General features: G+C 38.0%; 1 protein-coding gene across 1 annotated transcript in view; it reads left to right on the top strand.

Moving 5' to 3' along the window:
* LOC117425843 (zinc finger protein 469-like) overlaps positions 1-17330 on the top strand; it is a 231084-nt gene that overhangs the window by 90815 nt on the left and 122939 nt on the right. The window contains exon 4 of the mRNA XM_058993604.1: positions 9578-9664. The gene's annotated coding sequence lies outside the window, so the exon portion shown is untranslated. The remainder of the gene's footprint in view (positions 1-9577; positions 9665-17330) is intronic.

Below are 17330 nucleotides of genomic sequence, written 5' to 3'. Positions count from 1 at the left end.
TGTCACATTACCTCATCAAAAGAATAACTCATTTTCAAAGGCTACTAATACAAAACAGGAAAATGCTTTGTTTTCTTTTTCTGTACAACACCATGCAGACATGGGTTACCTCACGGATCACCCCAACCAATCAGTTAGATGCTTTCTAAAAGCTAACGTAAATGAAGAACCCTCTCTGCTACGGTAATTACTTGTAGATAGTTGACCTGGTCTGTTGCTGTGGTCAATTATCTAATGACTGCTTAAACCGCTTAAAGACACTGCCATGGAGGAGAAATATATATAAAACTATAACATTATATTGTCAACTTTTAAAATGACAACATATTCGAATATATCTAGGCAGAAATCGTTTAATTTTAAGATGAAATATAATTTCTTTGTATATGTTTACCATTCCATAATTTAGCCCTGAACTATTCTTCAGAAAGCTGACCTTGTGGAACATCAGTATTATTACATTTGCCAAAGAGAATTTTACTTGTAGGGGAACAAACATTCTTTGCTTTGAAAGCTACTTGCCGCAGCCGTTCATCATTGTGTGAGCGGACTTTGCATGCTTTTTCAGTGCATGACTCATTGTCCATTACAGTGTCTAAAACACAGAGTAAATACAAAAAAAATAATAATAGAATTTGAGAAGCTACTATCCATGCTAAAGGCTTCAACCACACCAAAATGGGAACAAAACCAAAACGAAACAGTGACAGCCCACAAAAGAAAACTACATTTAAAACGCTTAAAAAGAAGACGTTGACAAAAAATACAGGATGTGGCAAAAAATAGAAAACTTGGGAAATAAAAACAAACGTACTTGAAGCATAAACGACAACTACTGCTAGAAATTAAGAAACTTATTTTGTTCCCTTTTATACCATGTGACCAAGGGCTTAATTGATTCAATCAATCATCTAATCACCACTTTCCAGACTTTTCCATTCACTCTCAAACAATTAATCATTCAATCTAACAATCAAACCACACACCCGTGTACCCTCATGTGCAAAGCCTATGCTCTGTCATATGGGCCAAGAGTCTGAGTGTAACATTCCCAGCGCAAATGACTGCAGATGCGCATTTTTCTATCATTTCTATTTATTCATTAATTGACCAACTCAATATTTCCCTGACAGTATAAAATATTCACAGCCTTTATGTTCAGCCTACATCATTTTCTGTAGAGATTTAAAACCTGCCTCTTCTGTTGGTTTGGACTGGTATTACTGCCCAAAAAAGTAGACATGTATTTCTGAGTAATAATATATTCTGAGCCATATATTTTTCTTTTTGCACCTTACGAACAAGTGTTACATGTTATCGAATAGCAGTTTAATAGAAATCTCATTGGCTGGTGGCAATGACATATCAGTTCTGTCAACGATCCAAGTGACCTCCTTTATTTTCTGATTTTAATTAAAGTGTCTAAGTTGTTTTAAATCAGTTAATGTGTCACTAGCACATTATTAAAGGTTATCTACAATGAAAAATACTTACGCTGTATGATTTGAAGTTATAGTTAATATAGGTCTTAAACTATCTTAGCACCCATGGAGCCAGCCCTGAAGCTCTTTAAGCATAGCTGGCACCATTAGCCTGCCTCAGAATCTCCTGTCTATGATGGCTCCACTCCCTTTATGAACTGTCAGATATGCCCTTCAGCAGTGTTACAGATGTCTCTTTTCCATAGTCCATTTTACTTGTTCCCAGTCAGATTTCACAGAGACCAGACCAAAGAATTTGAAACACCTGCTGTAACATCAATAGGGTGTCGGGCCACCATGGGCAACCAGAATGGCAAAGATTCAACATGGCAATTATGCTGGCTTCCTAAATTGTTCTGTAGAGATACACTACCATTCCTTAATGATCATTGCATGTAATTACTGCAGCAAAATCTGTTATCAAGTTCAAGACATCCCTTATTTTACCACTGTAAAATTGCATGGCAATTTTGTTGCTTACTGTTCACTATGCACTTACCATAGCTCACCATGGTTGCCATGTTCATTGATATGCTTTACTATACCTCTCTGTGCTCTACAGTGCTCACATATGCACTATGCTATATTAAACATCGCTACTTGTATCAAACTGACAGAGAGATGCAGCTCTTATAAATGACAGCATGCATATCAGGGATTTGCATTACAATTAATTCAGTCATAGGAGGTGATGATCATTTAAAGAAAATAGTATGTGCTTCATGATGTAGGGTTCCTCCTTCTTTACCTTGTTTAAAAATACATTCAGATACACATAGTTTAACTGTACACAAAGGTGTAAGTGACCTTAAAACTCATAATGAGGGGCGTAATTGTAAAAATGACTGCCTATTTAAGGAAATGAAGGCAGAAATGATACACCACTGTCTGTCAGGACACACCAGTGGGCAATACAGGAGACAGAAATCCTGGATACTGCTGTATAGCTGTTCAAACAGTAACATATAAAGAAACATCAACACTCAACTAACAGGGACAATATGAGGGTCTTATTTATACAATAGCAGGGAATTGATTGTAATGTTATTCCAGCTCAAGTGGACCCACGTGTTACTCAACCTGTTACGGCCATGAATTATTGTTTGTTTGGTAAGCCCCTGAAACAAGATTTAAAAGGATAATATATGAACTAGATGAGCTGCAGTGAATTACAAGGTTAGAATTGCATTGAAGGGTTCAAGTGCTTTATGATGAATTAACCAGAACCCCGAAATGCAATCGTAACCTAAAGTAATTCATTTCAGCCCCCATTTATAAAAATGTTTTTATAATATATGGATTCCACGTCTTTCAAGGTTTATATTGAAGGCAGTTTTCTTTGTTGTTTTTGTTTTCTGAAATTGCAATTATACTACTTATCCATAATTAGGGCTTCTGTTTGTTCGGTTTATATTCATTTCATTTTTTTGGTACTAAGCTATTTTCGAGTTTTATGTGAATCGCTTTTTATCGGGGCTTTTGCTTTTTATATACTGCATGAAACTATTGTTTTCGGTTACTTTCCAAAATGATTGGGCGTCACAGTAAGAACAGTAAGAACACAAGGCCAATGCAGCGCTCCCTGTGGCCCCTGTGGCAGTGTGCCCCGCCCATGTGCGTATGTTGTGTTTTATGTTGTATGTGGTGTGTTTCATGTTGTCTGTTATATGTGGATATAGTGGTGCACGGAATATAAATTGGGCTATGTAGCACAAGTGTTGTAATATGTATTTAGGCACAGGGATTGCACAATCACTTCACATGCAGATAACATGTGTATTAGTATGTGAGCACGGGGAGGGGATTCAAGTGAATAATTAATTAGTAATTGAATCCTGGCACAACTGTATATATGGGAGCACATTTCACTCGCTTGGGTTTAGTGTGTTCGTGAGTGGACAACTGGTGTGGAGATAGAGGAGAAATAAAAAAACAAAACGAAATTATAAACAATTGCTATACGTGCTGGCTATCAACCAGCACGATACTTGTTTGTCTTTTCGTCCACTGTTTGTTTGTTTTTCTGTTTGTTTTGCCATTGTGCCCTTTATTTTGAGTGTTTTGTTTTGTTCAACCTTTTTATTTTCTGTTTATTAATAATAAAGCGCTGCAGCGCATTCATTACCCCAATCTGCTGTGGATGTCCATTCCTTTCACCCTCAGTACTGTGTGGTGTTCCAGGTCTGACGTCAACACTACAGCCAGCCTGTTCACACCCCCAACCAAGAGTGACAACATGGCACAACTACGATTCGAACAAGCGACCACTGTGTGGCATGCTTTTAGTAGGGAACTCTGAACAGCTTTCTCTCCAGCTGTCAGCAGAATGCAGCACTAACCCTATATACATCCCACAGCCTGTAAAACCAAGTACTGTGACCAAGCTAATCACTGCCCAAGCAATGTCTCTTGGGTCCCTGCTTACAGTTCGTCCTTGGCGTTTGCTTCTTGACGTTTAGCTGCTGTTACTTTTGTAGCACCAACATCATAAAGTATGTGGATTATGGATAAACCTTAAAATACAGGTCCATTAACTATTGTGTATTCTAAGCTCAAAATAAATAGTTTTGGAACTGTATGTATAGCATATCAGTAACCTACATATTCTCCTCAAGTATAGTACATTCAAAATAGTCAATAACATGAAATAGTAGTTCACCATGACCTGAAATATTTATTATCCAAATGATTGAATTTCATATTAAGTAAATGCATTGAGTACTGTGACTAGACTATTGCCTATAGGTGTAGTTAGAGTCCACCTAGCAAGAATTTTACCTTGCCTATTTTCAATAAAGTTTTTTTTTTCAAAGTAAACAAGCTATTTCAGCACGGAGAATCCGCAATGAGTGAATGATTTATTGATTGCAATTGCAGATGATTTAATGAACTGTGATGGGCGCTGAGTGCCCGATGACTGTGATGGGTGCTCAGGGTCTGAGTGAATGATAAATTTGGCCGGAGGCCTCGCCTGTGGGTGCTCGACGGCTACTTGCACGAGGCTGGCTGGAAAAACATGAACAGTTACATGCATCCCAGTGCCGCAGATAGGAAGTGGCTATGGGCCACCTCCTCCCAAAAGACAAGACAGCCAAACCATGAATGTAAAATAATAATAAATGATTAATGCACTCCAAAGTGGCGCACTGCCACCTACCCCCCAAAATATTGAAAAATGAAGCTGAGACACGGCCCGTCTCCCAGAGCATGACTTCGCTGGGGGAAAGAGCCCAGCCTCTCCAGCCTGACCACGCACCTCGCAGAACTAAATACAAACCGCTCAGCACTCAGGTAAGGAAAACCCCCCTACTCACATGTTTTACATTTTTGATGTAGGGGGAAACCGCAGGGAATCTGTGGCTGAGGGTAGCCCTTCCTCCAGGCTCTAAGCAGTTGACTTCCGTTTCGGCTTCCCAGCACGTGACTGAGAGGCCGAAACAAAAGAAGCGACACAGGAGAATAACAAACAGAGCCTTTATGTGCTTGCTGATGACGTGTTGGTTAGGGGCGGATTCTCCTTGCAGAAAAGCAACCAAGTTTACAAATCCTCATACTGTGCATATACACATGTTTATATATTTTATGGAACTGTGTGGTCTTTATATTGCCAAAAGTCTAAAACTGCTCATTTAGTGAAATAAAACAGGCCATGTTTTATTCATCTTTTTCACAGGCAAATATATGTGCAAACGGCAGTTTAAGTGACATTCTGCGCATGTTTCTGTACAGATATAGGGCACTGTAATACCACAGGGAAAACTACATTTACTTACTTTTATTAGCGGTAATTGTACCATCAAAGAGTGGAAATAAATTGGTCATGTTGTTCTTGTTCTTCTTCAGAACATAAAGAATGAAGATGGAGGTATGGCAGAGATTGTGTTGGCTCTAGTGCCTGTGCCAGGTTTTATGCTGGTCACTCCAATTACAGCGACAGAAGCTCTGCAGTTGGTTTTGTGAACTACTACTTCGGCCTCCTTGATTTCCCTTTCAATTGAATTGTCCAGGTCTTTACAAAATGCAATTCGCACCATTATTTTGTAAACGAAAAAACAGATGTTGTTAATATTCTTCTTACAAGCAACTCAGACAGTTCATTTTGAGTGAAATATGTGACTAAGGTGTTTGTTACTAGTTTTTTTTTAACATTAGCAAAATGTTCCAAATTGCATTTTGGTGCAAGGCCCTTATAAACTATGCCCTATAACTGCCTTCCCCTATAAACAAATCCCCTAGACAGTGTAATGCAGAAGGGACTGTTTGCGGGCATGAGTCTGTAGCAGGCAGAGAGAGGGTTTTATTCCTGTTATACAGTCAGTACCCAACTTCGAGACTAATAGTATAGCTGTAGTCATCAGTGATAGAACCCTTTGTGGACAGTTGTGGTAGTCTTAGTATCTTGTTTCTCATAATATAGTGCCTGCCAAGTTTCATTGCTGTGCGGTGAATGGTTATTTTTTTCCACAACAGCATTACAGAGTAGCTGACTTTCTAACCACCCTGTATATCTGATATAGGATTAAATGCTGATGATACAGTCTAGTTTCTTTTCTGATTCTCGCTCATAGTATTGTGTCCACTTTACAGTTTGATATTGTACAGTGCTGGTTTCTTAAGACAAAATTGATGTTGAACTCAAAGAAATACAGAATAATGGTGTTTGGTACCATAGGCAATGACACACTCTCCATTCAAAAGCCTTTGAAGCCAGTTAGAACATAGGCTTTGAATCTGATGAGTCCTTTAACTATTCCTTGCACATAAACTCATCGGTCTCCTTCATAGAAACCTGAGTTATCTTGCGTGATACTAAACACTGTCTTTCAATGTCTGATCGATCTGGCATAGTCAAACAAATGTTTATATGAGTGCCACTGAAGCTGCTCTGTCTAAACTTGATAAATGGTAAACTTGGTTAGCTCACTAGGTTGACCTTTTGATGCAAAAGCTCCCATTATTAACCCAGTTTACCACAGTAATGTTTCACACACACCCCCCCCACCCCCCACCCACCCATCATTATACTATCAATTTACCATTGATTATCGTGGTTTGACATTTTTTCAGTATACTTTACCATACATCTGGGCTTTACAATGCTTACCATGCTTTCACTATTCTATTTAACACTTTTCTATGCTTTTATTATAGTATATAGGGGTTACCTTCCTGTCGGCATTTCAATGTTCCTCCATCTTGCCTTTGTGTCTACTCTCTTGGGGGGGACAAAGTGAGGTTCGCCATCTCAAGTTGGTGAATCAGCTTCCTGCCTGGACAGAGGGGCAGGAAGGTCAAAATATCAAATCGAATTTGGATTTAAAAACTAAGCACAGATGTTGCTCTTGAATCATGTAGTGCTAATTGTGGATGTGATATGTACACTTGTTTATTAGGAACTTGGCTGAGACCAACACAATTCATAGGGCCCTAAGCTATTTGCAGATGGAAATGACTTTCTCTCATTATCGACCTGGACTGGAATTGAACCAACTGCTCAGTGTCTTTATTGCTGTGAATCACTTGCTTCAAAACTCAGTGTGTTCCCCTTTTTAAATTGTTATTTTAGTATTTTGGTGTGCCCTGTCATGCATTAGAAACCACAAATGATACAGCTTACATTTCTGAGAAAAAACAACTAATAAAAAAACTGTCTTGGTGGAATACATTTTAATGAACATGCACACACACTGGCAAATTAAAATCCTCATTGCAATTCTGTGATTGTTGGAAACGAACAATAACAAGAAACATATTTCTGCCCATCGTGCATGTGTTAGTGTCCTCAGCTCATAAACTTTCACATGACACTTTTGGCAGGGGCCTTGGAAAATGTTTAGGCCTGATTATTTATTGGGTTGTGCAGAATAGATAAAAAAACATGCTGGATGCAGACGAAATTTGGATACTGCCGGTTTGCTTAGCAGTTTCTCTGCAGCTAAAAGAGAAGAGCTTCTTTACTGTGGATTATTTGTAAGAAACATTGACTATAATGTAACTTAAACACGGCATCATAAATTCAACTAATTGTATTTTTTATAAAAGCATTAGCTGAAACATTTGTTTTCTTGCCTCAGTTATTCATGTAGTTTTATCTAAGAAACACATATCCCTATACTGTATACAATGTAACATGTAGTGGTGTCTTTGTGTAGCTGTATTAAAAGCGTTCACTGCAAGTATGGTCTGTCAACTTAGAAAGACCCCTTGGTTCTGGTATGATGACCTCCTGAACCGTATATAATTGCATTACAACCAAAAGTGTGTTTCAGAAGTGAATAGAGCAGAAATGAAAGAGGTTTAGTGTTGAGGTTCTATTTAGAATGGGTTAGGATTTACATTAGAGTAATCACTACCCAGCACAATAATGTGTACTGTATGCAGCAAAAACAAAAGGATGGATTTACAGTAGGAATTTCTTATTGTCCAATCACCCACCCTTAACAAAATATTATATTATATTATATTGTACTTTATTTAACTCTCTGTTAAATGTAATTTCCACTGTGGTATATAGGGAAAGCAAAACCATAGTGGAAAGCGTTAGGCTAGAGCTGTGGACGTTCAAAGTGTATTATGTAAGGATTTCACCATTAGGCAAATCCTACTAAACAGTACACATGTACAGCATAAGCTCGGCACAAGGCAGATGAGTATTTTTGCTTTTTATGAGCGGAATTACCTCAAATGCTACTTCTTCGTAAACCTATAGGAAGCATGTTTTCATACAATAAATTCCTTCCGGAATGTTGTAATACACTTGGGTGGGCAGGCAGTGCACTTTCTGAGGCATATTGAAGACTGGCAGAAAATATAATAAAACTATTTTGAACATACAGTACTGTATACCAGTTTTCTTGATAAAGCTATTAATGTTCGGAACCAAAATAAGAGTGAATGCATACAAGCTGAATCAAGTCCCATGGCAGCATGGTGCATCCCATGTTCTAGTGTTAGAGCTGAGACTTAAGGGTGCAGAAAGAAAGCATGACGACAGCCTGGAAACAGACAGGAACGAGGAACATACTGTAGAAGTTGCTTGTACTTCAAAGTGCTGTAGTACCATCCTGCTACAACGGCAACACCTATGTGAGTTGGTGGCTCGCAATAGGTTGCTTTCAAATATGTGACGTCATATTTAGGGCATATTTAGGGCATATTTAGGGCAGCAGTGTGGAGTAGTGGTTAGGGCTCTGGACTCTTGACCGTAGGGTCGTGGGCTCAATCCCTGGTTGGGGACACTGTTGCTGTACCCTTGAGCAAGGTACTTTACCTAGATTGCTCCAGTAAAAAACCCAACTGTATAAATGGGCAATTGTATGTAAAAAATAATGTGTAAAAAAATAATGTAATTGTATGTAAAAATAATGTGATATCTTGTAACAACTGTAAGTCGCCCTGGATAAGGGCGTCTGCTAAGAAATAAATAATAATAATAATAATAATAAAGTAAGGCCCAACTTGGGGTACATTTCTTTGCCTCTTCTGGAAGAGCGGTAGTCCACTTTGTCGTTCCATTATCATCTACCTCCTCTACCAGGAGAGCTCTCAGTGTAGTTGTCAGAAAGTTGCCGCAGTTGTAGATAGATGGAATGATGCTTTTTCAGAACCAGTGCATCTTGTATCGTCTTGTACTGGGAAATGAACACCTGAAGGGTGCTATTGCTAAACATAGACAGCATGTGTGTGGATGTGATGCTCATCTCTAGGGCATATATTGCTAATATATTTTAACACTATGACTACCCAAAAAGTTTTGATAGTCTTCTCAAAATATGAGCATTGTTTTTCCTGTTCTCCTTCAGCATACTCATCTTTTCTGATAAGTCAGGGGAACATTTTTGATGATTTATATATATTTCTAGAAGCCTAAACAATAATAAATATGGATGGAAATGTATTAACTGTTACACTGAAGACCACTGGAGTCCCTGCAAAGAGCAAGCTAAAAATAGATTTGTGTACTAGCACATGTACTAATTGATTCGTGATGTTGTGTAGTTGAATAGTTCTGTTTATGATTTGTATCTATCAACTCTGATTTGCTACAGTACAAGTCCTTACTTCTAATATCACACGTGCATGTTTTTTCATTTCAGGTTCCTTTTTCCTAACACACACAGAGGTATCCGTCTCTGTACCTGTGGATTAGAACTACTGAATGGGCCACTTCAAACATTTGTAAGGTAGGTACTCTTTTGATCAGTTAACATATGTACTGTGTAGCAATGGCTAAACGATTAGCTGCATTACTATGCTTTTAAAATGAAAGGGATTGTGCCACCCCCTAGAGTGCAGAGGTCAGCCTACAAGCACAAAAGAACTGTGTGTGTGGGTGCACTCTCTCTTCCTGATTCAGCAGACAAGCAGTGCAGAGCAGTGCAGTGCAGGAGAGCCAGTCACAGAGACTATGTGAAACCAGCCAAACTCAGCTAAAGTTGTTTAGTTTTATTTTAGAATTATTAAAAGGGCAGTTTTGCGTAAAGTTCTAAAGAAAATTAAGAAATAATTATCAGGGACAGTTGCAAGTTGGAAACAATCTAAACAAGTGAAACTCTTAATGTAAATGCTCTTTCAATGATAAGGCTTACTGGGGATATCAGTGCACTGAATAGGTTAGTGGGATTTTATGGGATTAATGTCTCACTGAGTGAAACTAAGTGTAAACCTGTGACTCCCAGTTTCTGCTCTGAACCAAACACACACAGACAAATAAATTGTTTATTTGTTGTTAACTCCTTGGTTTTTATATTAAGTAAGCCATTTAATAATCACAGTAACAGGGTTAAGTTTACTAAATAATAATAGAGTAACACACCTGGTGTAAAATTGTAGGTTTAATGGTAAATAGAGAATATTGGCACAGAAAGGGAGGTGTTGCAACGGTAACACCTTTATATTAAGGTGCTGCTTATTAATGTTTTATAAATATATAATAGATGCTTAATAACTATGTTATAAAGTGTTAATAAAGCATTATAGATGGTTTATAACCATGCAATAACAATAGCCGGAATTACGTTTAAAAATCCCAAAGTACAACAGGTGGCTAAAAACTGTCCCCTTTATAAAAACGTAATTCCGTCTATAGCTATTGCATGGTAAACATCCCAAAGTAGAATAGGTGGCTAAAAAATGTCCCCTTTATAAAACTGTAATTCCTTCTATGGCTATTGTGTGGTTATAAACCATCTATTCAGCTTCATTAACACTCTATAACATAGTTATTAAGTATCTATTATATATTTATAAAACATTAATAAGCAGCTCCTTAATATAAAGTGTTACCGTTACATCTGTAGTATATATTTTTAAGTCTGATGAATCAATTAATCGATTATTGATTAACCCTGAATCAAACATTCATGGCTCAATGAATCACCCTGGTGCCCTATTCGGACCCTCACACCTCAAGTATTTATAATATTTATTATATATTATATTACTGCAGATTTTTTTATTACATTGTAGCCAGCAAAGGGGTCAATCTGGGACAGGTCTCACATCACCACATAGGATGAGAGGCTGGGAAACATCCATTTAGTTATCTTATGTTACATTTGTCACGTTCATGGTAAGCTGGTTCTTAGCTGAACTAATGTTCATCCTGTGATAAGTCTCTTATCGGCACTGACTCAAAAGACACTTCTGGTCAGACAGTGTTCTGTTGACAGTCTGTTGTGTCACAGAAATTGTTAGATGAGTCAGGCAGTGTTGTTTAGGCTTAGCAATAACAATGTCCTGAAGCTCTCAAGGCTAACAAAGCAGTTTGTAGAAAGAGAGTCACTTTGAATGCTGTTCAAAGCCTGGACCTCTTCAGTTTACCACTTCCAACGACATGCAAACTCTTTCAGGAAAGGATAATCCCCATTTATTATTGGGTTTCATAAGCTAATAAACAATGTTTTAGGAGTGAGCTTCCAGGGTGTTTCCAGGACAGTCTGCATGATGCAACATACACTGCTGTTTAAATGAGTATTATATTAAATTTAGAGGATAACAAAATCAATGTTTGTTTTTTTTTAGATGATTTGCATTTGGCAAAGAACAGCAGAGGTCTGTGCCAATTTAAGTATATGATGAACATGCATCAGCAAGATGCCTCAGTATTTGCACAGCTCCAAACAGGACTGTATGCCACAGCTGGGAAGATCCAGGGCAATCGACTTAACTGAGTTACAGTTAAATCCATAAATCTTACCTGTTATGCATTTCCATTTACCAATGTGGCATCACATGTGTAGTTTTCAAGTAAACATGTTCTAGGAAAGACTACCTTACTTTCAGATAGCCTGGTGAGAGAAATCATTCTCACCCCTTCAATGCCTTCTTTCCTCTTTCCTGCCAGCTGCTTCCTCAAGTGCTTTGCAGCCAGTCGCTATCATGCATTGACTCTGAAGACACTGCTTAGGTGAAATGACATAGGAAGTGAAACAGCTTTCTTTAACCTAGTATGGCTTCCAGATAGCACTATAAAAAAAAACAAGAATTCACAGAAAGGTCACCAAATAATGTAGTCTTAGCTACATCAGCATACACAAGAGCTTTTAAATAGTACACCAACACCAATAATATAAAGACTATTGCTTTTGACTACTGACAAGTTTAAATATTACTTTAAAATACAACACTTATGTCGGAATTACGTCATCTACAATCTTTTTTTGAAAGTCATTCTAAAATACATAAGCTATCTCTAAATAATGTTTGAAATGATCCCTTCCATTTCTCTGTTGGTTGAGAGGACTCTTGTATAAGAGGTACAAACTCAGCACATCTACTTAAATGTAAATGTAGCCAATTTCATGAATCTGTATTGAAAGTATGAACAACAGCTGCGACCACTTTGTGCAGTAAAAAGGGCTGCGACACGATGCGTCCTTCGTACAGCAAATAATGAAGCTGCACATCTTTTAGCTGTCTGCGCCTGACGTATCGCATTCAGCTGCGACAGAAGTATGAATCAGGCTTTAGAGTTTTCCACTATTCTGAAACAAACAGCATGTTCTAAAGAGTTGGTAAACTTCTGTTTTGTATTTTTAGCTGTCACCCATTTACATGCTTGCTCGCTCAGCTATCTGATATGCGGACCCACATAGCTACACATAAATGCTGCGTGTATACGCAACCAAACAATATACAGGTAGTCCTAGATTTGTATTTTCAGTGCATGACATACTGCATTTTCTAAAGGAAACACCTAATCAAATGTGTTTTTACATCCATTTCTAAGACCAAATCATGATTTTGACCATTTCCGTGAACTCCGTGACAAAATCATAGCCTTAGCTGTAACCACTTTGAACACAGATCTGAGTCATACTGCTGATAGAAATGACTGATTTTAATCTTTGGCTCAACCAGAACGCTGTTTGACTAGAACATGTCTGAACACGCAATTAAGCACTGAGTTAGAGTTACTGAAGGAGGTCAAAGTAAATAAAGTGTAATTATAAAATGTGGTGCTTTCCTGCATGAGACCACCTTCAACCAGAATCAAGGTGGGTGTTTTTACTGCACAGGTATAAACATACTAACCTCACGTTGCTTAGGTAATCCATTCATAACATCAAACAAACATCAAATTCTGATGTAAAACTCAATTTAACAAACTTGAATATGAGGGCATTTTTTTTCAGAGTTGTAAATAATTAGAAGCAGACCATTAATTCATATAATTAAAGCTCTCTTAAGCTTTTTAAGTTGTTTATTTCACATGTATGCAAGACTGGAGAAAAACACTTTGAAAATGTGGGCTTTGTCAACTGAACACTTCCCAACTGGACCCCACTCTACTGTTGATTATATTGAATGTCTACCTTTTTTTTTGCTGTGCAACATAGTGAGTTACTACCTTAAAAACACCCATCGCTCCCCACTGTTACATTTCCAGTTGTGAACACAGAACAAAGCCCCATCAGCTTTGTTGCATGTGCTCTAATAGGCTGTGAAATGGTAGTGTAGTAAATAATGCAATGGTTGCTACAATAAATCATATTTATGATTAAACTGAATCTCTAAAATAATCAATTTGTCCAACTAGCAGTTCAAGGCAGCAGTGTGGAGTAGCGGTTAGGACTGGACTCTTGACTGGAGGGTCGTGGGTTCAATCCCAGGTGGGGGACACTGCTGCTGTACTCTTGAGCAAGGTACTTTACCTAGATTGCTCCAGTAAAAACCCAACTGTATAAATGGGTAATTTTATGTAAAAAATAATGTGATATCTTGTATCAATTGTAAGTCGCCCTGGATAAGAAATCGGTTAAGAAATGAATAAAAAAATAAAATAGGATCAAAACACAAGGATTGGATTATGTGACCCTTTAATTAGAACAACATGCTATGTGTGTTTACTGACCATGCATGTGTGTACATTAGCTTCAAGTTGTGTAGTAAAAAATAACTGTTTATGAAAACACAATAAAAATGTCAACAAAAAATGTTAGTTAATGCACTCTCCTGTCAAAGGCTTTGCTGTATAGCCACATATCACAGTGTAAGGATATCTATCAGTGGAAAACCATGAACTGTGCACAGTGAACTAGGAAAAGGCCAAACCTATGGTGTGTTTGCTTTGCCTTCTTATTTAAAATGCTGTACTAGTGTTACATTTACAAGTATTTATTTTTTTTGTAGTTAAAATTTGGTTGTAAATCAAAACTAAAGTACAATTCCTTGACACATGTTTTGACTAGTCTTTCCAAATGTCTTCAAGTTGTTGTACATAAGTATCTGCTGTTTCTTCTTGTATCAAGTGGATCTTGCCAGGAAACAGTGGGAATTTTTTTTTTTTAAAACCCATTCACAAAATATATTAGAGAAGGTTAGAAATGTATTTTCAGGGCTTTAAGAACGGTTTTACCTAAGATAATGTTTCTAAAACATTAAAAAATGTAAATGTTAAATGTCAACACTAAAGACTTGAAAAAAGCTTGGAGGTTTCACTGTACTGTATATATTATTAATATTATTATTTAGTGCATGGTTCATGGTTTCACAACTGCTGCAGAGTCACTTGCAATTTTACGCCACAAGGAGGTTAAGTGACTTGCTCAGGGTCACACACAGTGAGTCAGTAGCTGAGCTGGGATTGAACCTGGAACCTCCTGGTGACAAGCCCCTTTCTTTAACCACTGGACCACCAAGCATAGTATATATATAGATAGATGGATGGATATATACAGTAGATAGATAGATAGAGAGAGATTTTTACTTTTACTTTTTGAAAAACTTTATTTAACTATTAATACACAAAATCAGTATTTAAAAATCAGATATTGTCATGAAATCATAGTTCAGATCCAACCAAAGTGTACAAGAAATGACATAAAATACTGTCGACACTGCAGTACATAAAAGTCACATTACATGCACTCTTCCAGTTCACCATCCTTAACAGCACACAATACACTGTTTACACACCAGGTTTGTTCAAACATTTCTATATTACGCATTGCTTTCTAGAAATTGAAATCCATTCTAACCCGCCTCTCTCTCCAGTGTGTGTCTGGTAATGCCCTTAGCTGCTGCTGATAACGGCCCTTTACACGCACCCTATACGACTGTTTCCCCTCTACTGTGCACAGAGGGAGGTCTCTCAGACCCTTTACAGTCAGTAAATAACCCTACTCATCAGAAGCCTGACTCATCACTGGGAACACTAACAGTGATGGAAAGGGGGAATTAGTGTGTGGGACTCTCTGTTCCCTGAACAGCTGTCTCAAGAGCTCCAGCACCTTGCTGGGCAGAGCAGCACGCACCTGGGTAAGGAAACGCTCAGCAGTGTGGACAGACCACATCCCCAGAGCAGACGCTAACCACTGAGGATCACCCAGCTGTAAGTGTTGAAATCTAAAAGGGCTTTAAGCTTCACAACACCTGCCTTAACTAAAAGATGTGTAAAGGTAGCAGACTGAACAATATCACATGTCAAGAAAGTATTGTATACTAACGGCTCTTCTAGAAGCCAATCAAGGCTAATGTTTTCAGTGACCCTCTGCTCAATGTGCACCCACTACCATGCCCTCAGCAGACTCTTATAGTAGTCTGGCAGTCGGGCCATCTCCAGTTTGCCCATTTCCAGCAAAAAAAGACCCCTGTCCAGACCCAGCCTCCCTACCTGCTGTAGGAAGGCACAGGCAAGCTTCCTTCACGGGAGGTGCTCAGCGCAGTAACCTAAAAGCCTCCATCCTGCTAGAAAGGTCTATGAGTCCCTGCCCACCCTCGACCAGCGGCAGGTACAGCACACTCTGTCTGATCCAGTGCACTCCATCCCAGAAAAACTCCAGTAATATAGTCTAGATCTCTTTTAATATGTTGATGCTACCAAATTATTTAAAACCAACACTCTGCCTCTATAACATAATTTTGGTAACAACCAGTGCCATTTCTGTACTGTAATGGAATGGAAAAACCTGTGAGGACTTTCCTAAGCTGAAAAGGGCTTTATTGCCAAGGAGTACAACATCCCCTGCCTAATCCCCCTCCTCACTGGGAAAGGAGCACTTAGCCACCATTAACCTTTAATACACCAAAGATGCCACTATATGTTTGGATCCTTTTGATATATTTGGCTTTAAAGCCAAAAGCCTTCAACGTTTTCCACATATATACCTGATCCACCCTGTCAAAGGCTTTTTCCTGATCCAATGAAATTACCCCTACGTTCAAACCAAAAATATTAAAAGCAGCTAAAGTATCTCTTATTAAAAAAATATTATCATAAATCGATCTGTTGGGTACACAATACATCTGATCACATTGCACAAGTCCTTCCATTACACTGTGGAGACAGTTTGCTAAAGCGCTGGAAACAAAATGATATTCTTCCAGGTGAACAAACTCCTCTGGAGAAACTTTAATGCTGTGTCGCTGTGTTAATTTTTCAAAAGAAAAATTTGACGGCTGTCTCCCCCATTTCTCGGCCATCTCGTCTGCTGTCACTGACAAAACGTCAGCTCAGCACACCAAAATACCACTAAAACTTTAAACCATTAATTATAAACAGTAAAACATTCAAAAAGATAGAAAAAAAGAGAAAGTAAACACCTACCAAACAAACCGGCAGTAGCCCCGCACACCGCTACACCTCTACCTCCACCTCACACAACACACACTCAGCCAGGCAAAACTAACAGATAGATAGATAGGTAGATAGGTAGATAGATAGGTAGGTAGAATCTGTGTTTTTTTTTAACTCCAAAAGAAATAACAGGCCGATTACAGGACTCTGAATGTAAATCTGAAAGTAATATTCTGCCGGGTTTTGTAAATTACACTGGATCCTTCTAAAAATAGAGGGTGAAGTGATAGCTTTCAGGAAATAGATTCTTTCGTAGACTGACAAAATAATCCTAACAGTTGACATAAGAAACAGATCTCACTATTACGATTTGACCTTTGGGGCAGTCGATTCTACAGTCAATGTCAGGGATTATTATTTCTTTGATTGAAGACACTTGTTGCATACATACCTGTTGATACTGCCTTAAAGGGTGTTATTTTAAGTCTTGTCAGACTTTGTGAAGACATAAGTAAAGGAAAAAACTAACTGTAAATTAAAAAAAAAAAAAAAAAAAAATCTTGGTGATATAACTTGTTTACAACAAAAACAGCTTTTGCTGGCCCAAGCAGATGAAACTGTCAGTGTTATAATTTTAGACACAAACGTTTTCAATATGGTCTGGAACTGATGCTGTTTGGGAATAAACTTGGATTTCATTTTAATTGATGCTTTCAGTCTAGGAGGGGCTTTTTTTTTTCTTGCACAAGTACAGTTTAAGTAAAGGGGTCACTTGTTGGTTTACACTGCTAATCAATAGGGCTGCAAGTTATCTGAAGAACTCTCCATTC

The sequence above is a fragment of the Acipenser ruthenus genome, chromosome 20, assembly GCF_902713425.1.
Source record: "Acipenser ruthenus chromosome 20, fAciRut3.2 maternal haplotype, whole genome shotgun sequence".
Classification (NCBI taxonomy): Eukaryota; Metazoa; Chordata; class Actinopteri; order Acipenseriformes; family Acipenseridae; genus Acipenser; species Acipenser ruthenus.
The sequence above is the reverse complement of the archived record's forward strand: the minus strand, read 5'-3'. Positions and strand labels throughout refer to the sequence as shown.